This window comes from Lepeophtheirus salmonis, chromosome 7 (genome assembly GCF_016086655.4).
Source record: "Lepeophtheirus salmonis chromosome 7, UVic_Lsal_1.4, whole genome shotgun sequence".
Taxonomy (NCBI): domain Eukaryota; kingdom Metazoa; phylum Arthropoda; class Copepoda; order Siphonostomatoida; family Caligidae; genus Lepeophtheirus; species Lepeophtheirus salmonis.
Window position 1 is genome coordinate 31,785,421 of NC_052137.2, and position 14,070 is coordinate 31,799,490.

The 14,070-nt window shown below is 31.5% G+C and overlaps 1 protein-coding gene across 1 annotated transcript in view; it reads right to left on the minus strand.

The window, feature by feature from the left end:
- LOC121121352 (salivary peroxidase/catechol oxidase) overlaps positions 1-13,423 on the minus strand; it is a 31,230-nt gene extending 17,807 nt beyond the window's left edge. Inside the window, exons 1-3 of the mRNA XM_071889872.1 lie at positions 11,881-13,423; positions 11,748-11,802; positions 11,229-11,623 (exon numbers count right to left, since the gene is read on the minus strand). The gene's annotated coding sequence lies outside the window, so the exon portion shown is untranslated. The remainder of the gene's footprint in view (positions 1-11,228; positions 11,624-11,747; positions 11,803-11,880) is intronic.
- Positions 13,424-14,070: the final 647 nt, after the last annotated feature.

The following is a 14,070-nucleotide window of genomic DNA, read 5'->3' on the forward strand; positions in this document are numbered from 1 at the left end:
TTCAGGGACGTCATATATCATAACTTAATTGACGGAGATGTCATTTTGAAGGCTCAAAGTTGATATTTTTACTACATAAAATGTTTAAATTTTGGGGATGAAACTTCATCAAAGGGCTTTATGAAATAAAAAGAAAGGACTTAAGACCAGAAATAAACACTATTTTTTGAAAATGCACATTTTCCATAAATTAAATATTATTAATTTATCTTAAATAGTTATTAAGTGTTCTATTATGAGTAATATTGGTTATTTTGTAAAAAAAAAACTCAATTTTTTTAGAATTGTGATATTTATTACTTCAAAGGGTATTTTAACCTCTAAATCTTGATCAATATGGCTCCAACTTTAATATATTTTTTCTTTTTTATAAAAAGTAATATTTTTGATCCCCCCCCCCCCCAAACATTTAATATTGATAAGACCCAGTCTAATGTGTATTTATCCTTCAACTTGTTAGGCCTTGAGACAAAATACATTACACTTTTTAAATGTTAATTAAAACAACAAAAATAACAATCAATAATAATATTCCAAAAAATTATATTTTCTAAAGAAATAAATAAACATTTCCTGAAGGAAGGTGAGACTCGTGGCATAAAGATTCAAAGAGTCCTTGGATATGTCTATTGTGATCAACCATCATAAGGATATCCTTTTTTAATAAAAAAAAAACCATCTTTATTTTTCCGTTTTTATTAAAAATTTTATAAATTATATTCCCTTCACATTATGCAGAGTCACCTTAAAAATAGTAGTGAGGGCATGATAGAATACAATTAAGTACTTTTTTATAAGGAAGTACTTTGTACAAATATACTTTCTATGAGCACAAAACCCATTCCGTGTACGTAGTATGGTAATATTAATTTACTCTGGTGAAAGAATTGGTAATTTATTTAAATAAAAATACATAATATATTCGGTTAAAAAGAATTATGCCTTCACATGGCCCTATCAATTCAAAAGTGGTTACCATAGGAATAAAATCAAATTTCCTTCTGAAATTATATAAATTGTGTTTAGAAAAAACCAACAATAGTTCATTTGACTGATTATTTGAGAAGATGAATAGGAAACATAACAGAGTCAAATTACCAAAGAATAAATAATTGACATCTTCGAAAATGGTTCAGATATCGTTTACTCTGAGCCAAATTATTCAAATACCAGACGAGTATCTGCCCTTTTGCAATGTAAGGAGCAAGACTACCAGTCGTATTTCTGGAACAGTGGGACTTTTAAGGGAGTCTTATGAGTTAATCTCACATGACCTGTTCGAAATTTTTTGGGCAGAGGCTGATATACAGGGGTGGAAGCTAACTGTGTCGCCATTATTTTTTTTTTCAAACACAATTTTCTCTTCAACCACTTATCAAATGAAAATAAATAAAATAAAACAAGATTCTTCTAGCTTGATGGATTCTGATCTATTTTAATCAATAAAATAACTTCAAGCCTCAATAACTGTCTCTTAGTCACATGGTAAATCCTGGAATTCCTTCTTGATCCGATTGATCAATTAATTTTTGGTATTGCTGGAGATTCGGTTTGTTTGTGTTTCAGTCTTGCCCGTCATATAAAAAATCTATCAAATTAAGATTCTATAAGTTTCGAGGCCAAATGTCCGGCACGATGAAATCGTTATAATTATCTTTGATTTATTTGAGAGGTTCTTTTTTTTTAGATGTTTGACAATAATGTTGCCTCAAAAACACCTTTAAAGGTCTCAAATTCCTTCTTAACCTTGTGAATGAACGTGAAACTGAGTCCCAGATTTCGATCAATTGCTGTCTTGTCGCTCTCGGCGAGGATTTCATAGTTGGTTTTGTGCCTTTTCCAAATATTTGGAACAAGCTATCGAAAGAAAAGAAAGTCAGCTACCTAAGTGTCCATGTTTGTCCAAGAGTTTGCGCTAAAATAGCAGCATAGATAGCGTGCACACGCTGTATATAAATTTCTAGGAAACTATTGTAGATAGAAGGAAAGCAAAGTTAATGCTATTTTTACTAAAAGTTAGCAAAACATTTATGCAAAGAGTACTAATAAAGACTCTAACCTTTCATACATTTTAAAACTATATATCGATGTTATTAAAGGGATGGACTAGTTCTACAGTTAACAAATAAAGTGGAATAGAGATAAAAATTACTGAAGAAAAATTAAAAATAAATTGGTTTTTTTTTCTGGTTTCTTAGTATATCAAATCTGCGTTGTGTGGGGTGCTAAGCTTTTTCCTTTGGAGTATTTATAGATACATATATTTCTTTGGGATAAAATTTCACCTGGGGACTGCGAAATAAAAATATAAATATACATTTAATATTTTTTCCAAATTCAAAATGTCTTCCAGCAGTTAATTTTTTTATTAGTTGACTTAATTAAATAATGAATTTAATTGCATACAAAAAAAAAGAGTTTGGAATTATCTTATTAAAATAAATCAATGTCATTGATTAAAAAGTATTCACTGTATACCTTGCTAACACAAAAATTTAATTATTTTTTTGTCAGTTGTCGATCTTTTTGCTTCTTTTCTCCTGATCAGTGTTCTGAATGTGTCTTGATCGAATTTGAATTAGTTCTGTTAAAGCTGTGAATAATTTCCAACAACTTATTCAAAATAATTCTATAAGAAGAATTGACTAACTGATCTGGGGCATATATTTCTTTCTTTTCGTACGAAAGGTTGCCATATAATATTAAAGTAAAGACATACTTAGTTGATGACTAATTTGAAAATAAATCAATATTATTGGATAAAAATAAATTAAAAATATCTCCCAACAGATGTTAAATCAATATTATAATATAGCTACTCCTTAATTTGCAATTCCAATTTAAAAGAAATAGGGCTCTTTGTTGAATAATAATGGAAATGTTTATTAAACGCCCAATTACCATCAGATATTGATTCTCTTGTTTCAAGGTCTTGACTAAATGTGGTTACCTAGATAAGTATTCTTATTCGAATGTTACATATGTTTATATTCATACCTATTCACTTTTTTTGATCAAGTTCCTTGAATGTCATTTGTTCTAAGTTGAGTAAAAAAAAGGATTAAACCAACACTTTTTTTTATTCCACTAGAAACCACAAATCTTCGAGTCAGGCTTTAATGGCATTTTGTTAGCATACAAAACATAAACGAAAGAGTCAAAAAATGATCAATATATACCAGGGGCACCCACAGGTGTTGGCTGGAGGTCCTGTATCTTAAACAAAAATTAAGGAATTGTGCCTTTTATTATAATTTTTTTTCCTCATTGTGGCAAATTATGAAGCAGAGCAAAATATTAATTTTTTTTGTGAATAGCTATGGATTTTTTAAATTTTTTTCTCTAAAATTTAATTTTAAATTTTTTTCCAAATATTTCATTTTTCAAAAAAATCAAAATTATAAATTTAATTTTGCGAAATTTTTCAAAAACATCAATATTTCAAATTTTTTTCCAAAAATGTGATGTATCTTGAATAACTACGGATTTTTTTTGTATATTTTACAAACAATTTCAAAGCCTAAAGAACATAAAAATCCTGCGGACGCCCTTTTATACCGTGTGTTGACTTAAAATTTTAAAATTTACAGACTCATACAATTCTACATCCTGAGGTTATTAATCCCTGTTTCTAGAAATTTATATGACACCTAATTCATAAGATTAACTTGCAGTAAAACAATTCTTATTTTTAATCAAGCTATGAATAGTATCAGAGTGTTAAATAAGACTCAAGATCACAGCTTTAATTCGTGCAGGTCAATATCCTGCTGAAATTTCAAGGCTAGTTTTAGCGGCAACGAAGACTTTTTATAATGTACAAAATAAATTGGAAGAAGATGGAAACTTTGAAAAGAAGGATCACAGTTGCAATAAATCCACTAGCAACGCTTATAAATAAAAATATATCATTAGGGTAAGTCGCCCTATAGCCCAGATTCTAATCCTCTTGAGTATTTATTTTGGCAGAATGTTGAGATAGGGTGATGTCGAGAACGTTATGGAAGTGTAAAGTCAATAAAGCAGCTGTCGACTAACCCTAGATTGAAAAAGATTTGGACTAAATCTGTAAGTCATTTACATCCTTCTTTAAGAAGATTAATGCCCTAGTATCAGCCGATGATAACAGAATGTAATATAGAAATACCTTAGAGTAATTGTAGGTAGTTAGGTTGTAAACAATCAAGGTTTATAAAATACAAGGTTAGACCATCATGTAATTTGGCTTTCCAGAATTTTCAATTTGACGTATCGTATCGATTGGTGGGTAAGGCGCACAGATTTTGACAAAACACACAACCAGTCATTGTCTAAGACGTCACTATTTCTAGAATTTTAAATTTGATGAATCGTACCAAAGTGACTGTATATTTGTATCGTACGACTGCTCGGGAATAAAGACATATTTTTTTTTGCAAAACACCCCACCCTTCATACACTATGACGTCAATATTAAAAAGCGTGGCGGAAGTCAAACATTAGTATATTTTTGTAACATTTTTATTGGAAATATATAAAACATTAAAGAATAAAATATCAATAAGTAATTCGGTTAAACATTACCCATACATTATAATTAGTACCTCCGCTAACGACATTGATAAGATATTATGTTTTTGCCTCTGTTTGTCACCAGGATGACGGGAAAAGTTATTGATCGATTTTGATCTGACTTAGTCCAAAGATTATATACGGTCACAGTAAGAGGAAATTAAATTTAAAGAGGTCAAGCTAGAAACAAAATGTTAACACTAGAATGACAGATGTTAACGACCTCCCTTAAACGACAGTGGATATCAAAAATGTGTAAGCATTATTTTTTTTAATACTTTTATCTGTAATAATGTTACGTTCTGCAAATGATGATGGGCCTGGGAATTCCGTCAAATTGTTTTCTTGCATAAAACTGACTGAACTCTCTTAATTTCTGATTTCAGATTGTGTTATTGGCTTACATAGACTGTCCTATATACGTCGGTTGATGTATGCTTCTTAGAGGTGGAAATTTAGAGATTTGATTGCATCCTGGCATTTTTTGAAATGATAAATATATATACCAATTATTTGTAAATAAATAGATATAGTATGTAGTAAAACCTAATGGTGCTCAACAAAATAACATCGTACCGTCAGGCTTGTCAAAAAATTTCAAATAGACATCAGAAGAACTTGATTGAAGTGGTTGGACATATTTTTATACTGTTCGAATTCAAATTCATCATCTTCTGAATGGGAGTACGATGGGGAAACAAAATAATTTTATATTTTTAAAATGAATAATTTTTTCTCATACATCCTTGCACAATAACAGGTGGAATCAGAATGGCTACTTCCAAAATCTATGTTATGAAACAAAATGATTGGATATCAAATATGATTCCTCATCTGTTTAGGTAGTGTTCACTATATCTACGAAACGAATACTAATTTGAATTTTGATACAGAGTTATGTAGATTTAATAAGATGCTTCATATAACAAATAATCATATTTAGGAAAATTACCATAGGTGGAAGTTTGCGCTCAACGTTATGGGCTGAATTAATTCAAATGACAAAATATATACATTTAAATAGTAATAAAAATAATTTTTATCTCTAAATTATATATTGTTTTACAAAATTGTCAAGTGTAACCTAATACTAAAGTAATTTAAATAAAGTCCCTTTACTCAAAATACTAGGAAACTATTAGTGTTTGATGTCAGTCTAAAAATTCTAAACTGGACTGGGACCGTTATGATTTTTGGTGAACCGAATTAATTCAGACTTTGAAAGACGTTCGGCATAGAACAGTCTCAAAGAATTATTTGTTTAAGATCATTCCCCCAAAAAAAAAAAAAATCGATTTTAACATTCTATCTTGACTGATTCTATCGATGAATTGTTTATGATATTAGCTGTGTTTCAAAATTGTAATCATGGAACGGTAATAACGGCATATGTAAGTAAATGTGTAGCATAAACCATGTTTGTATAGTTCATTAATCAGAATATGGGAGAAAATCAGTTAGGGGATCGAGACCGAAAAAATCGGTCAACACTATAAAAACAATTAAATTCGGTCTACCATCCAATACCCGTCCAAATCAGTTCTTTAAATATCACTTTAGACAGAACTGGGGAAAAAACCGGTGTTGGATCGAGTCTCAACACTACACAGTATTTATTATTAAGAAATATGATCCCAATATTTCCCCGGTATCCCGGAGTTTTAAAAATATTTTTGGAGATCCGGCTCAAAGAAATTTTTCCGAAAAATAAGGAACCCTGCTATACACCTATTATTAACATAATTGAACAATTATGTAGTATTCTCATTTTTAAAGGAACTGACTTGCTTCATGCAAAAGATTATAATATACATTATTTCTATCAGTAGAACATGAATTATCTCTTGTAATTTTGCTTCAAAATCTATAATAACCATTGTCAGAGATTTCATTGTACGTTTCAAACTCTTAATGTAATCAAAAATATGCCAGCGTCTGTAAAGAACCCTTTTCAACAGTAACTATACATACATAGTATAAAGACTATTCTTATATTTAAAAAAAAATAAAGTAATACAAATGAACACCTCATTACTCCACTATTACCAAGGAAATACCAAGAAGTTTATTAATATTCATACTCTGTAAAATCAATGGGTATTTATGATTTTAAGAATCTAATTAATATAGAAACAATTTCTTATTAAATTTCGTAATGCAGCAGCTCTTTGTTCATTACCTGGTAAATTGATGTATTATGATTAGATATAAAAAAAGCAAACACGGTAAAGTACCCTGTTGTTACCTTTTTTATATTTTGCAACTTTTTCTCAAAAAATAATCATAAATAAAGACTTAAAGTAATATATAAATACCGAGTGGTCCATGAAAATCTGAACAATTTGAACTTTAAACTTCCACAAGATATAATTTATTAATAGTCAATAGAATTTCAACAAAATTAATACTATAAATAGATATGTGTCTGAGCTCACTTAATCATTAATGGTATCCAGGCGGAAGCAAAATGGTGTTTACCTTCAGCGGTGTAGCCCTCCTTCATGGTATCCCAATGCTGTCTGATAGTGTCTCTGATGGCTTTGGTGTTTTGATGATTGACACGATCGGCCTTCCCCTCGACATATACCCAAAAGGTGTAGTCATCATGGCTTAGAGAGGCAAAAGGCGTCAAAAAAGAGTTGACAATAACTCAAAAGACTAATTCAAAAGAGTCTTTCAAGAGAGGAGATGGGGTTCTTTAAAATCTGGAGTACTTTTCGATCATTTTTTATGAAGAAAGTGAATCTGCTATACTGGGTCTTGCAAAAGTTTTGAGACGATTTTCTAAGCTTAAAAGCTCAGTGTATAGCTCTAAAACGATTTGATTTTTGTACTCTGAAACGAAGATGTATACAGGTTTATTATTGCAAGAACAACAAAGAGAAAGATTTAAAACTTTTTCCCCCGTATGAATGTCTCTAAAAGCAGATATTGTGGTCAAAAATGTCTCAAAGACAAATATCTACCATCTTAAAAAGCGCCTGGATAAAGGTGAGGACCTCGGAAAAGCCTGAGAAGAAGTCGTCCAAGGAAATTGACAACCGAAATAATAGTCAAAGGCTTTAACGAGCCACCCAATCTCTCCATAACAAATATGGCCATGGACGTTTCAAGGTCAACCATGCAAAGACAAACCAAAGAGGCTGTTGGTATGGGTTTACGAGCCCAAAAAGTAGCACCTCTGAAAGCAGAAATGGTGAATCTGTTAACCTTCAGTTCGGTTCTAGTTTTTTTAGTGAACTATAGGCCTCCTGAATCACCAGATATGAATACCCTGGATTACATTATCATAGTCCCAAGCCTGCAGAAACGGAGACACAATTGTTGGTCCCTTTAAGGACTCTGTCATTGAGTTACCACATTAGAAATACCTGCAGCAAATTATACTGCCACCCCACTTGAAAGCAGTTATTACTGCCTACAGGAGTCTTTTTGAAGATTAGTTATTCTTAATGTTATATTATTGATACAACTAACAAAATTATTTTGGATATGAAATGTATACAAAATTATATAGTATCATAAAATTCATTCATTTTAATCTCAAAACTTTTGCACGACCCGATATCTTGTCTTTAGGTATTTTTCTTGTGAATACACATTCATTATCATTTGTCAATTTTGATTTATAATTTTTTTTGACACGTTTTTGTACAAAATTTATGATATATAGCCAAAATTAAATGTACCTCTTATTTCGACTATTTGAATATTGAGATATGAAAAAAGATTGACATCACCTTAAGATAATTCTTTGATTTTAGGAACTATAAAGCTAATAACTATTAGATAGTCAATTTAATATCATTTGTATCAATTCTACGCAAAATCCAACAAGAACTTACTTTTACAGGCCTTTCGTCTAAAATTGCAAGACTTTAAAAAATGGTGCAACTTTGTTCTATCTGTTATATTCCGATTTTTAACCTAAATAACTTATTGTAAACAAAAAATAAGTGAAAAATCAGAACCAAGCTTGTTTGTGGCAAAACGCTGGAAAAAACTTAATAGGGAAGAAGAAGCAATCGATCCAAGAATAATACAATGAAACCCCTTTAAAACTTGGTCAAAGAAGTGATTCGATGCTGGCGATATTCTTGATATACACAAGCAAGTCAAATTAAACGGAAAGTGGATGTTTTTTCTTTAAAGAAGCGGTTCTTTCACCTCTTTTATTTCTGTTAGTAAGTAATATCTCTATTGTGGATGGAGGATAGTATGATTACCGATAGGTTTAACAAAACTCTAAAGGCGTCAGACAGTCTCATTGTTCTTAAAATGAGAGGAGATAATTATATTAAAGTTGAAGCAATAGTTGCAAAGACACTCACGATTTTTTTTTACAAGGGAAGGATAATAATAAAGCAAACTCAACACAGATATAACAGCATCATATCCAAAAACTTGGAGCAACACATAGCTGAAATTCTGAATCTATCTGCAAGTGGAAAATCACAATTAGAAATCTCTTAAGTGATTGGGTATAACTGCTCTACTGTGTACCGTCTGACTGTGAAAGACACACCAAAAACTTTCACAGGGTAAATCCCAAAGCCAAATAACCCAAATGACTTGATTGGGGCACTTAAAGACAACATTGAAGGCAGAAGAGGCAAGGTGACCGTCAATGGCTTTGCTCGTGAATTTGATAGCAGCCAACCCACCATGCACCGCTTGGTGAAGTAAGACTTTACCCTTAATGCCTACAAAAGAACTCCTTGACAGGATTTGAAGTGGCTGGCCCGGTGCAAAATCCTCTTCAAAAAGCTTTAAAAGTAAGACTATCCGCCTCCCCACAGCCCCCAACAGTTCCCCCTTGGCTTTGATATTTTTGAGCATCTGAAGCTTTTGGGAGTACAATAAGCAACAAAGGACGAACTGAAGGCCTCTATCATCACAGTTTTGTAAAATTCTACTGCACAAAGTTCCACAATATGCTGGAACTGGTCATTAATGCAAAATGCGGCTATATTGATTGATTATGTAAATAAGGTGTTCCTTAATTGAGTTTATGAATTCACTTTTTCAAATTGGATAATATTATTTGTAATATAACAATTTTTTATGATTTTATATATTTAGAGAAGTAATTTAACGTTCTAGTTTAACATTAATTCCCTAAATCAAAGTCAAACATCCTGAAATTTTGTATATATAATGTTAGTTATCAATTCATTTTCAACAAAAAGTTCTTTCTATAAAATTCCACAGTAAATAAATAAACAAACAAAGCCTCAAAAAAGCTAAAAATTTCATACAAAAGAATGTGTAATAATTACATAATATTTAAATAAAAGGATAAAACAATAATCATTCTGTAGATAGGGAATAGCTTTTAAATTTATTATAATTTTGTATTATACGGGGCAAGAAGTTTAATTTTTGATCTGCCAATGAATTTTAATGGTGCAATATGTCCCTAGAATAGTTCAATGAAGACGGATGCAAACTTGGAATCCTAAAAGAGAACGCAGAATATCAGGATGCGGCTGCGATCAGAATAGCTCTGATTTCTTCGACTCTGATATGCTTCACTACTGCCAACTTCTTTGCAATCATGCTTTTACAGCTTAATAAGGCAAACTCCACAGCTTTTATTTTTGTTAGTGCACTTTGAATTTTAAGGAGAGGCCGGATAAAATCAAAAGCGCTATAAATGTTTCTGTAATTCCACCAACGGTCAGTGTGATAACATCTCCCAAAATCTGGAGTGCCGGGCAACTCCCAAACGCATTAATAACTATAGACAACCTGAGGATATTTGAAATTGGGCAGTAAATCGCTTTCCATCCCTGATATTAGATATTAGAACTCATGATTCTCTTCTTCCATGTTTTAAGTAAATTCAAAAAATTTAAGTTTCCATAACAGATTTTTTCACAGACCTTTTTTCAGAGTTAGAGGGAAAATTCATTCTTATGTGCCATGACAGGTTTTTTTTTAAAATTTTCAAAAAGTGTTGCATTCTAGACGGATGACGTTCTATAACTCCCAACAGAGTTTTCAGTCTTACTCTCTTCGTTGTTCATGCACAAACACACTCAAGGTAACACTTTATACTTATATGTTTAATATATCTTTTGTGATCAGCTGTGAGAGGAATGAAATGAATACAATTGTTACTCTACTCTGAGTCAAACAAAAGCCAACAATGTACACACACCCAGGGTTTCAATTTATCCTTGATGTTTCTTATAATGAATAAACAAACAATGATATTGCTTTAGAAAATACAAAAAACACTGTTTTGGTTGCCAAGAACAAGAAAAATGTCTAGGATTTAAAAAGCTAGGTATAAGACAGGCCTGATTAGGAGACTGCTTTGACATTATGCTCAATACGAATATATGATGACCTTGAGTTTACATATGAAGAAACTCATTGATTGAATTTCTACCAGACTTAAAATATATATATATGTAGGTATAATATTGATGATAGAAAGTGTTTACTAATCCATGAACAAATATAATATTTTAAAACCAAAATATAACCATTGTTTCTTGGATTCAAATATGGAAAACGTTGAGTATTTTTTGTAAATTGAGCTTGATTGTATAATCTATGAGTACAAATAAATCGACAAAATCCAAGGAAAGGAACAAATAGTGTTACTTGCATGATTTCCCAGGGAATTGTCTATGAGTACACTTTATAGGTTTACCCAAATATCTTACTTTCTCTTTCGATTTCAAAATGGGAGATATTGACGGTGGATAGTTGAAATCCAATCTTTGCAACCTCTTCATAATAGGTAAATCAATTTGAAAGAGAAGAATATACTACATATTATATAAAAGCATAAGAAATTCATTAGGAAACTGGAGAGGCTGGAGACTGAATGTCATTGAAAAGGTCAAAAAGGAACCAAAAGGTTTGTCTACTCAATTGTAAATTTAGGACATTCACGAAGGATATTCTATTGGATTAGGAAGAGAGTGATCTCGACTTAATTGATCACAACTACTCGAATAAGTTTCCACTTAGTATTAGACAATCATTAAAGTAGTGTTTCAAGTTGTTCCATATTTACTATGTGTTGGTAAATCCATGGAAAGATACGGAATGCTCCCTAAATCAATCATAGATGAAAGAATTGTATTATCTTCAAAAGAGGGAGATGGGACTAAAATTGGTCACTGGAGGGCGTTAACAGTGCTAAATGAGACATGTAGAATTTTATGTGGAGTACTTACCGATCAGATTCAGCCAATATTGAATAAGAAGATTGGTGCACATTCGAAAGGTTTCCTAAAAGGAAGAAAGGTGTCAGATGTCTCACGAAATATCCAAAGTGCTATCAATTCTGTAAAAAGAAATATTGCTCACTAATTGCCTTTGATTTTCGTAAGGTATTTGATACAGTAAATCATAATCACATTCTTCATACTACGGAGAAATATCTTCTCAAGGGTTTTTACAACCCTGTTTGATCTTTACTTCTTAACGGGACCTCTATAATAATATATAGGGAGATAAAAGTAATCCGATGATGTTAGATAGAAGCTGTTGTCAAGGACGTCCGACTGCACTTCTATTGTTTGTTATGGCCATAAAAGAATTAGCCATAAAAATTAAGCAAAAGTATGGTGGCTATAGTGTTTTCTTTGATGACACAAACCCCATGTAATTAATCTCTACGCCGACGCTGTGACGTTGTTTATAAAATCCAACTCATCAACCCAACTCATTAGGAGAATTGAGGCTATTTTGTCTTTTATAAAAAAAAAATTAAAAGGAAGTCTGGGTTAGAAATTAATCAAAGAAAATGATGGTTCTGTCATTATGTGAATTGAGTCCAGTAATAGGATCAAAACATGTGAGTTGCACTATATAAAAAAAAAAAACCTACTGTATTGGGAATTGAGTATGAAAGTCAAGGGGAATCTGATTCAAATTGGGTGACACTTACGGCTTTAATAAATAAAACAATCTATTTTTGCCGAAGTTTGAATCTCCAGACGCGTATTAACATTTATTTTACACTTATAATTCCTTTAGTCCTGTACAAGGCATCAGCTCTACCATTATTGGCAGATTTGTGAATCAAAGGGGAGAGCAAATGGCTCATGTGTCTGTTTCACAAGTTTTATATACCGGCTCTTAAAAGACTTAGAAAATATCTTGGTGATGGATTGGTACTCTTGAGCAGAATTTTACCAAACATATGTGTAAAATTTTTATTTGATATGTCCAATAAACCCGATCTTGAATGGAGATCGCCTGTATGTAATTCAAGTATATATTCTTCGATTATGTTCAGCTCTGACCCATCAAATAGTTTTTGGAGTTCATCTCTCAAACATGGGCGGCTGTAAAAACAATTACATAGACAGGGGATCCTGTCTTTGATTTTACGTCAAAAGGGGATATCGTGAGACAAAATGCATGCAAAATATATTTTTTCAAGGGTATAGAAAATAATACAGACATAGAAATGGAAGCAATAATTGATGATGTAGTTACTGGTTATGACCTGAACCGCACCACCCTTTTAAATAATGGAAAATATTGTTTTCATCTTACAAAATCTGCAAGAAATCATTTACATCCAGGGCCTTGGCACTTAAAGATGGGGATTTTGCCTTCATTGTACAAAATATGTCAAAATGAAAAAAAAAAAAAGGTTTATGACTTGTTAAATCTGACAATTTATATTTGACAATATCAAAAGTATGGTCCCCGGAATCACTACCCATCCTTGACAAAACTATTGCTCTTAGGTTTTCTCTAAAAATTGCTTCTCCACTTATGAATTTATTGCCAAGAAGGGCTTTCTGACTCAAAAGAACGAAATGCATTGCCCGTTTTTCTGCACTTTTTCGGCTTGCCTACAAGGCAACCCGAACAAAATTGTTGCCTTTCAGGTACTAACGTTTTCCCCCTCTATATTTAGAAAAACAAAGGCTATAAAGAAGACACTAAAGTGCACTCGACAAAAGTATAGAAAGTTGTATTAAAAACTTTCTACAGTCTTTAGAGGGATCGTAGTAAACAATACAGTCTATTGATTACCGGAATTGAGACATAATTTTTTTTACTTTATCAACTCCACACAAAGAATTCCCGATCATGTTAGCCCAATACTCTGACATTTTAATTTTATAATGAAAGTTTGACTTTTTTTCTACGATATATCAGCACATGAAAGCGAATTCCACATCGTTAAGTGCCAGAGCCCTGGAGAACAAGTTTGTTTTTTCGCAAATAAGTTTATCTTTTTCATAAAACAAGATCGATTCCCCGTGTCTCAAAGTTTTTTTAAGGTATGGCTTGTCGATTTAAAAATGCTCCCCCAAAAATTACAAAACAAATGATTAAAGAACAAAAAAAGGGAGAACGTATATTGAATACAAGTTAAAAAATTAGCGAGTTAGTCTTAGACTTTAGTATTTATCTTCATTACATTCGAAGGAGGAACATATTTCTAATTATCATGTTGTCGATCGATAAGTTTTACTAAATTCTGGAGTTATTTATATGTTCTCTTTCATTATAGTATATTTCCTCATTATTAAA